Source organism: Hibiscus syriacus, unplaced genomic scaffold (genome assembly GCF_006381635.1).
Source record: "Hibiscus syriacus cultivar Baekdansim isolate YM2019G1 unplaced genomic scaffold, ASM638163v2 tig00000453_pilon, whole genome shotgun sequence".
Lineage (NCBI taxonomy): Eukaryota > Viridiplantae > Streptophyta > Magnoliopsida > Malvales > Malvaceae > Hibiscus > Hibiscus syriacus.
The window spans coordinates 340,191-347,783 of record NW_024061788.1 but is presented as its reverse complement, the minus strand read 5'-3'; the positions used below and the strand labels follow the sequence as shown (position 1 = coordinate 347,783).

At 37.2% G+C, this 7,593-nt stretch overlaps 2 pseudogenes; both read left to right on the top strand.

Annotated features, from left to right (window-relative positions):
* Window positions 1-515: 515 nt before the first annotated feature.
* Window positions 516-3,289, top strand: LOC120206083 (annotated as a pseudogene).
* Window positions 3,290-5,593: 2,304 nt separating this feature from the next.
* LOC120205952 lies at window positions 5,594-7,140 on the top strand (annotated as a pseudogene).
* The last annotated feature ends 453 nt before the right edge of the window (window positions 7,141-7,593 follow it).

Genomic DNA, 7,593 nt, shown 5'->3' with positions numbered 1-7,593 from the left:
AAATTCATTTGAAAACTTCGATAAATAAAAAAGTGATTGGAAAAACGCGACTTGCAAAAGACATCCGGGAAAGATACACCAAGTTTCTTTAAGGAGATTCATATTAGAAACATTATAATATAAAGCAAAATGTAAAAGGTTAAGTAACAGACAACGTTTCCCTTTGGTAAAAATTACCAATAATGTCATCCGAGTAAGATTCGATAGGTCATCAAATCGAAGCCCAATTGGTGGTGAATGCCTAGGAAGGAAACTCCCCAGCAAGCATCTTTGCTCTCATCCCAAGTTTCATGCCAGGTTAACTTTTAGACGATGGTTTGGTCATTCCCATTAAAAAAAGAAAAGAAAAAGAAAGTTGTTTTCGAAGTTGTGTCTAATGTCTATCTCATGGATTTAGAACAACAAGACAAAGAGTAATGTGAAACCAAAAAAAAATAAAACCAGAGTTGGCAATTATTTCTCACTCTACTCAATAGTGAATAGTATAATTATTTCTTCAAAATATATATGTTTAACTGTTGGTCAAAGATCACACCAAATTTCAATCTCACAAGCTTCAAATTCCTATTATTACTCTAGAAAGTCATTTGTTTCTTGGACAAGTGCAGTACACATGAGAAAGAAGAATGATTTTCCTTTCCTTTCTATTTTCTCAAGAAAATGCTGTTCAAAGCAGCCAACAACTAAGAAATGATCTCAGCAACAAGAAAATTATCCCATTTTCTTTGATCAAACACTCTTAAGCATACATAATTCTTTATTTCGGTTTTACTAGTTTCCTTTTACTAATCATGATTCTCAAAGAACCCATCCTTTTGTTCTTAGCAGTCTTTATACCTTCGTTCATCATAGTTCAATCAACCAAGTGTAACCGATCATGTGGTGAAAAGCTTGTTCCATATCCATTTGGATTCTCTAGCGGCTGCCGAATCCCTCTAAACTGCAGCTCAAATAACCATCAGCAGCTTAATCTTGCTGGTTTCCCAATCCTAAACATAAGCAACGATCGCATAAAAATCAGCATTGAAGCCACTTGCAATCGTTCACTCCGAGCACTTCGCCGTCTCTACGGCCCCAACTACGCCCCGACGTCTCAAAACGCAATTCTACTGCAAAACTGCAGCGTGCCAGCGCCATGCATGATACCATCGACGATGGTTTATACTCATTTCGACGCCCTTTCTTGCTCTTCTAATGGTGGCAGCAACATAAGTTGCTACTCGGAGAATAGATCTCATGGCTTCGTTGATTACAACAAGGTGATCAAAACTCACTGTATTTCCTTTTTGTCCTCCATATCGACAGAATATTTCAACGAATCAGGCGTCCTGGAGGTTCAGGTGGTTGAGCTAAGGTGGTGGATTGAAGGACGGTGCTCTAAGTTTTGTTCTGAAAATGCAATTTGTGATGAAGTTATTTCACCGTTTAATCGACGGCCGGGATTCTATTGTAGATGCCGAAAAGGGTTCATTGGCGATGGCTTTCGTGCCGGCGATGGATGCCAAAAAGGTCAGTTCTGGTTCACTAAATATCTTCAATTAGATACATTTCATATTTTCTTAGGCCACTGAGAATTTAGAGCTACGTTCAACTAGACGTGTTAAAAAGAATAAACTTACTGAATTTCCATACATGAAAAACAGAAGATTAATGGATTTGCAGTAATAGAAACTAAGTTTGAATCTAAGCATATAATTGCAGAGTTGCTTTAGTTTACCTTAAAACACAATCTTACAATTAGTATTTTTGTTGACATGTAAAACTAAACAGCATCTTCAGATTGCAACCCTGCCAGATACATTTCCGGCAAATGCAGAGGAACGACTCGAGCCTTTATTTTCTTCGGAGGTAATTGCAGTTTAATGTAAACATAGTTAATGCTGGTGGCTTCAAACCAGTGAAGATGAGTTTATTATCTATGTATGCAGCACTACATTTGGTGTTCATTTTTCTCAGGCATTGCAGCTGGAACTTCTTTAATGATCTGTGCAGTTCTAATTTGTTGCTTCGTGCGGAGGCAATTGAATTCGAAAATGATGCGAAGCACGAAAAGTCTCCTATCTGAAGCTTCAGACATCAACATTCCGATTTACACATACAAAGAAATAGAGAAAGCTACACATGGTTTCTCAGAGAAACAAAGGCTTGGAACTGGGGCGTTTGGAACAGTGTATGCAGGCAAACTTCACAACAATTCATGGGTTGCTATTAAAAGGATCAAGCATAGAGGCACTGATTGCAATGAGCAAGTGGTGAATGAGATCAAGCTAATTTCATCGGTCAGCCACCCAAATCTGGTGCGCCTATTGGGTTGCTGCATGGGAAAATGGTGAACAAATACTTGTGTATGAGTTCATGCCCAATGGAACATTATGCCAGCATTTACAACGAGAGAGAGGAGACGGACTTGCCTGGCCAGTTCGACTCACCATTGCTGCTGAAACCGCACGAGCCATCACTCATCTCCACACTGCTACAGATCCTCCTATATATCATAGGGACATCAAGTCCAGCAACATTCTCTTAGATTACAATTTCAGGTCCAAAGTAGCAGATTTCGGTCTTTCTAGACTCGGAAAAACCGAAATCTCCCACATCTCAACAGCGCCTCAAGGAACACCAGGATACCTTGACCCTCAATACCATCAAAACTTCCATCTTTCAGACAAAAGCGACGTTTATAGCTTTGGGGTAGTCCTTATTGAGATGATAACAGCGCTGAAAGTGGTGGACTTCTCTAGGCTCCCAAACGAAGCTAATTTGGCAGCTGTTGCTACTGATAGGATCAGCAAGGGACGTTTAGATGAGATGATAGACCCATTTTTAGTCCCTAAAAGTGATTCTTGGACGTTATGTTCAATCCATAAGGTGGCAGAGCTGGCTTTTAGGTGCTTATCATTTCACAGGGACATGAGACCTACAATGATGGAAGTGGCAACTGAATTGGAACAAATAATGCTCAGTAGATGGGGTCCTGGAGAAGAAACTACTTGTGAAGCTTCATCGGAGGTGTCCCCTTGCTCCTCCTCGTCGAATCTAAGCGAGCAACCACTGAGCAAGGCAGTTAGTAAGAAGGGCGGAGTCGAAAACAGAGGTCTGTTTATGCTTCAGATGAGTAATGCTGGTTTTATGAACTTGATGGAGAAAATGAAGGATAATTCACCAGTATCAGTCCAAGATCATTGGTTGAGCGAACAAAGCTCACCTTCTTCAAGCAGTTTGCTGAATAATGCAACTCATTAGCTAGAAAGTCCAATCTTTCTTCGGATTTCAACTTCATCTTTAAGCATTTACCACAGTTTTGTCCCTCTGCATAGTTTCTAAGTCCTTCAATCCTCCTTAGTGTAAATTATCACAATTTATATTTATATGCACTGGCAATTTAATTATGGTTGCTTTGATAAAATATTTCATTCATTTTATTTATTTTTAAGAGTTTTAATAACAGATGGCGCTGAGACGGGATAGGGAATGCCCATTATATCTATAGCTCTACATTATTTTAAACTGTCTTCTAATAATTTTAAAAGTTAACATTATAAAAATATATTTACAATTTATTTATGAGCATACTTTCAATTTTTATGTATTAATTTAGTATATATGTACAATATAGCTTTGAAGGTTATGGCCATGTAGTGATGTTTCTATACATGTGATAATTAAAGTGAGCATATTTGCATATATATCTTCTTGGATTTCGAATTGGACGTACTGCTAATGAGTTAACAATCATTTAATATTTTCATAATCAAATCAACAAATTCAAGCTAAAATGAAGAAATGAACATCTCATAGTGGAATAATTGGATGCTATTTCAATGATTTTCCACTCTTGTACTCTAGTTAGGTCAATGTGTTAGATAAATTCAAACTAACTTACCATGATGGATTATTGTTCAGTTTTTAGCTTCTACCTAGGAATGAACATCGACCTGAACTCGATGGGTTTCAACCCCCACTCGATCGAGTCGGATTTTTTTTAAAAAAAAAAATTTGGGTTGGGGTCAAGATTTTTAGAGGTTGTGTTCAGGTCTTGTCAGGTTCAGGCTTAGGGTGAAAAATATCCGACTCGACCCGACCCAAAAAAATATAATTTTACCTTATATATTTAGAATAATTACAAAAATACCCATTTATATATTATTTTTTCAATTAAATTCCTATTTTTATTGAATAAAATAATATTTGTAATAAATAAATTATTTCAGGTCAGGCCGAGTCGGGTTCAAATTTTATCTCAAAAAGTCGTGTTGAGTTCGAGTCTAGTTAGAATGTAAAATTTTCGAATCCGGTCTAGTTGGCCGAAACCCGACCTTTGCCCATCCATACTTCTACCTAAGCTGAAGCTTCGGCCATGGCAAAAAATGAAAATAAGGTAAAATTTTACCTTCAAAATTGTCTGTAAAAAGTTTTTTTCAATCATTTTTTCGTTATTATAATTCCACTTATAAAAAATAAATATACATGCATCAAGTATGTGAAGTTTTGTCTGGGTAACATGTCGCATACTATTGTCTGCCAGTGCCACGTATTATTTTAAAAGTTAATATAAAAATCGGGACGTAATCCAAGGACCGATTTATACATAGAATCCATATTTTTAAAAACTTTGCAAAGAAGGTGGGATGTATCATGTACCTCCTCGTGCTCACGTTCATTTATTTGTTGAGAGAAAACACATAATTGGATCATCCACTAAGCATTCATAACTTAAAATTCAATTGTCTGAGCAATGCTTAAGGTGAGAAAATCCAATTAATCTGCTCAATGCATGAGAAAAACGTGAATAAACACATATTAATCTGCTCGATGATAACATGAATGAAAAGAAGACATGTAATCTGTGCTTATTTCTCATGCATAGAGCAGATCGTCCACTAAGCATTTAATGATTAATTGAATTAATCCACTGGATGATTATCAAAGCGTGAACGTAAACGTACTGTAAAACGAGCGAACAGTAATAGAAAACAATCTTAGATAATTTAATGAGCAGGAAAATAACGAAAGATATACTGTTTATACTGCACGTATGAATATGGTATTAAAAGAATAAGATTTTTCATATCATAGATAAATACATCTTAATTTTTAGATTAAAAAATTCCAGCGTCGTGAAGCTATGTTTGAACGAAATATATGCATAAAATTATACATTTTTTATCTTTTATCATTACTTGAATTTGACGTTCTGAAGCTTCTTTGTTCTAAGAATCGTTAAAGACTCTCAGCTGCTCAATGCATGAGAAAAACGAACAACAAATTAGTGCGTCCAATCTGTATTTGTTGTATGAGTGATAATCATCGAGTCGTATTCACCGGTCGGAAGCCACCAAAATAAATATTTTACCTATGTAAATTTATTTCTGATGTTAGCTCCGATAGCAAATAAATAGTAAATTAATTCAAGTTGATCGAGTATATCAAACAAACTTTAGTTTAAGCATTTGAGAAACCATTTGAACGTGCATACAGGATAAAACATAGTTTTCACCTCAAGATGAAGTGTATAAACAGTTGGCTTTTCCCATGCAATCCATTTGAGCTTTCAGAAACCATTTACATTTTCGCTAATTCTTAAACCCTCGTAATGGCATCTACTGCTTCCCCTTTATCAACTACGTCGTCTTCTCGACATGCCACTGCTCTCCTGATTTCAGGCTTGCTAACGGAGAACCCATCTGTGACGGTTTCCGAGACCGGAGAAACCAAGCTTCCTTTGAATAAAATTCCAGGGGGATTATGGGCTTCCTTTCATTGGTGCAATCAGAGACCGTCTTGATTATTTCTACAACCAAGGTCCAGACGATTTTTTCAAATCCAAAGTCAAGAAATGCCAATCAACCGTGATTCGAACCAATATGCCGCCCGGTCCTTTCATCGCATCCACCCCTAAGGTTACCGCTCTACTAGACGGAAAGAGCTTCCCCGTTCTTTTCGATGTCTCCAAAGTTTTTTTTAAAAAAAAAAAAGACTCAAAGACGCTTTAACCGGCACTTACATCGTTACATGCCTTCAGCGCACTTCACCGGCGGGTATCAGATGCTCGCATACCTCGACCCCTCCGAGCCCAAACATGCCAACCTCGAAAAACTCATATTTTTCCTCTTAAAATCTAGCAGAGACAAAGTGTTTTCCCAGTTTGAATCTTGTTATACTGAGTTATTCGAAACGGTGGAGAAAGAACTGGCTGAGAAAGGCAAAAGCAGCTTTGACCCACCTAATAAGCAAGCTGCATTTAACTTCTTGAATCTGGCTTTCTTTGGTTCGAACCCCACTGATACTAAACTAGGAGTTGACGGTCCAAGTTTGATTAGTAAATGAATACTATTTCAATTCCGTCCAATTCTCTCTCTTGGTCTCCCAAAATACCTTGATGATATTTTACTCCATACTTTCCCCCTTCCTGCATTTCTCGTTAAAAATGATTGCAAAAGACTTGTGATTTCTTCTACGAATCGTGTGGATTCGTTCAAGACGAAGCCGAGAAAATGGGTATTTCAAGAGAAGAAGCTTGCCATAATCTGTTATTCACCACGTGCTTTAATGCGTTTGACGGCATGAAACTCTTCTTCTCCGTCTTGGTTAAATGGATTGGAAGAGGTGGAGGGAAACTACACACTGAACTAGCACATGATATAAGATCAGTCATTAAACCTAACGATGGGAAACTAAGCATTAGCATGGCCACCATGGAACAGATGCCGTTAATGAAATCTGGGGTGTACGAAGCTCTACGTATCGAACCTCCGGTTCCGTATCAGTACGGGAAAGCGAAGAAAGATCTTCTGATCGAGAGCCACGACGCCGTTTATGAAGTGAAAGAAGGAGAGATGTTGTTTGGGTATCAACCATTTGCGACTGAAGACCTGAGGAGTTTGTCCCCGATAGATTCAAGGGCGAGGACGGCGAGAAACTGTTAAAGTACCTGCTTTGGTCGAACGGACTCGAGACGGAGCATACAACGACGGCGATAAACAGTGTGCCAGCAAGGATTTCGTGGTGCTGGTGTCCAGGCTCTTGGTGGTGGAACTTTTCACACGCTACGACACATTTGAGATCGAACTCGGGCAGGCGCCATGGGGGTTTACGGTTACAATAACGTCGTTGAAACGAGAAAGCTTTCAGACAGAATAATATTTGTCAATGCAAACATGGTTTTCAGAACCGGATCGGTTAGTGAACCGGTCATATTATCGGTTTACTGGTTTAATCGATTGAACTGATCTGATCGGTCGAAAGAACCGGACGTGTCATAATTATTTAAAAATTTAAATAAAAATACAAAAAATATTTAATAAAAAATATTTTTTTATATTACAAGTCATATTCAAAGCAAGTCATAACATATATAAGTTAAAAACCATAAAATCAAGTGAAACAAAATGATTTAAATTAACTACAACATAATATTTAAAGTAAAACATATTAAATAATAAATATAATTATATAACTATAATTAAAAAATAAATTTGGTGTTAAAAAAATCATAACAAAATGATATTGCTTGGTTTAATTTTTTTTAAACAATCCCACATGACTAAGAAACATAGAAGAGCATCCCAAAAGTCTAAAGAGTAAAAATATGAG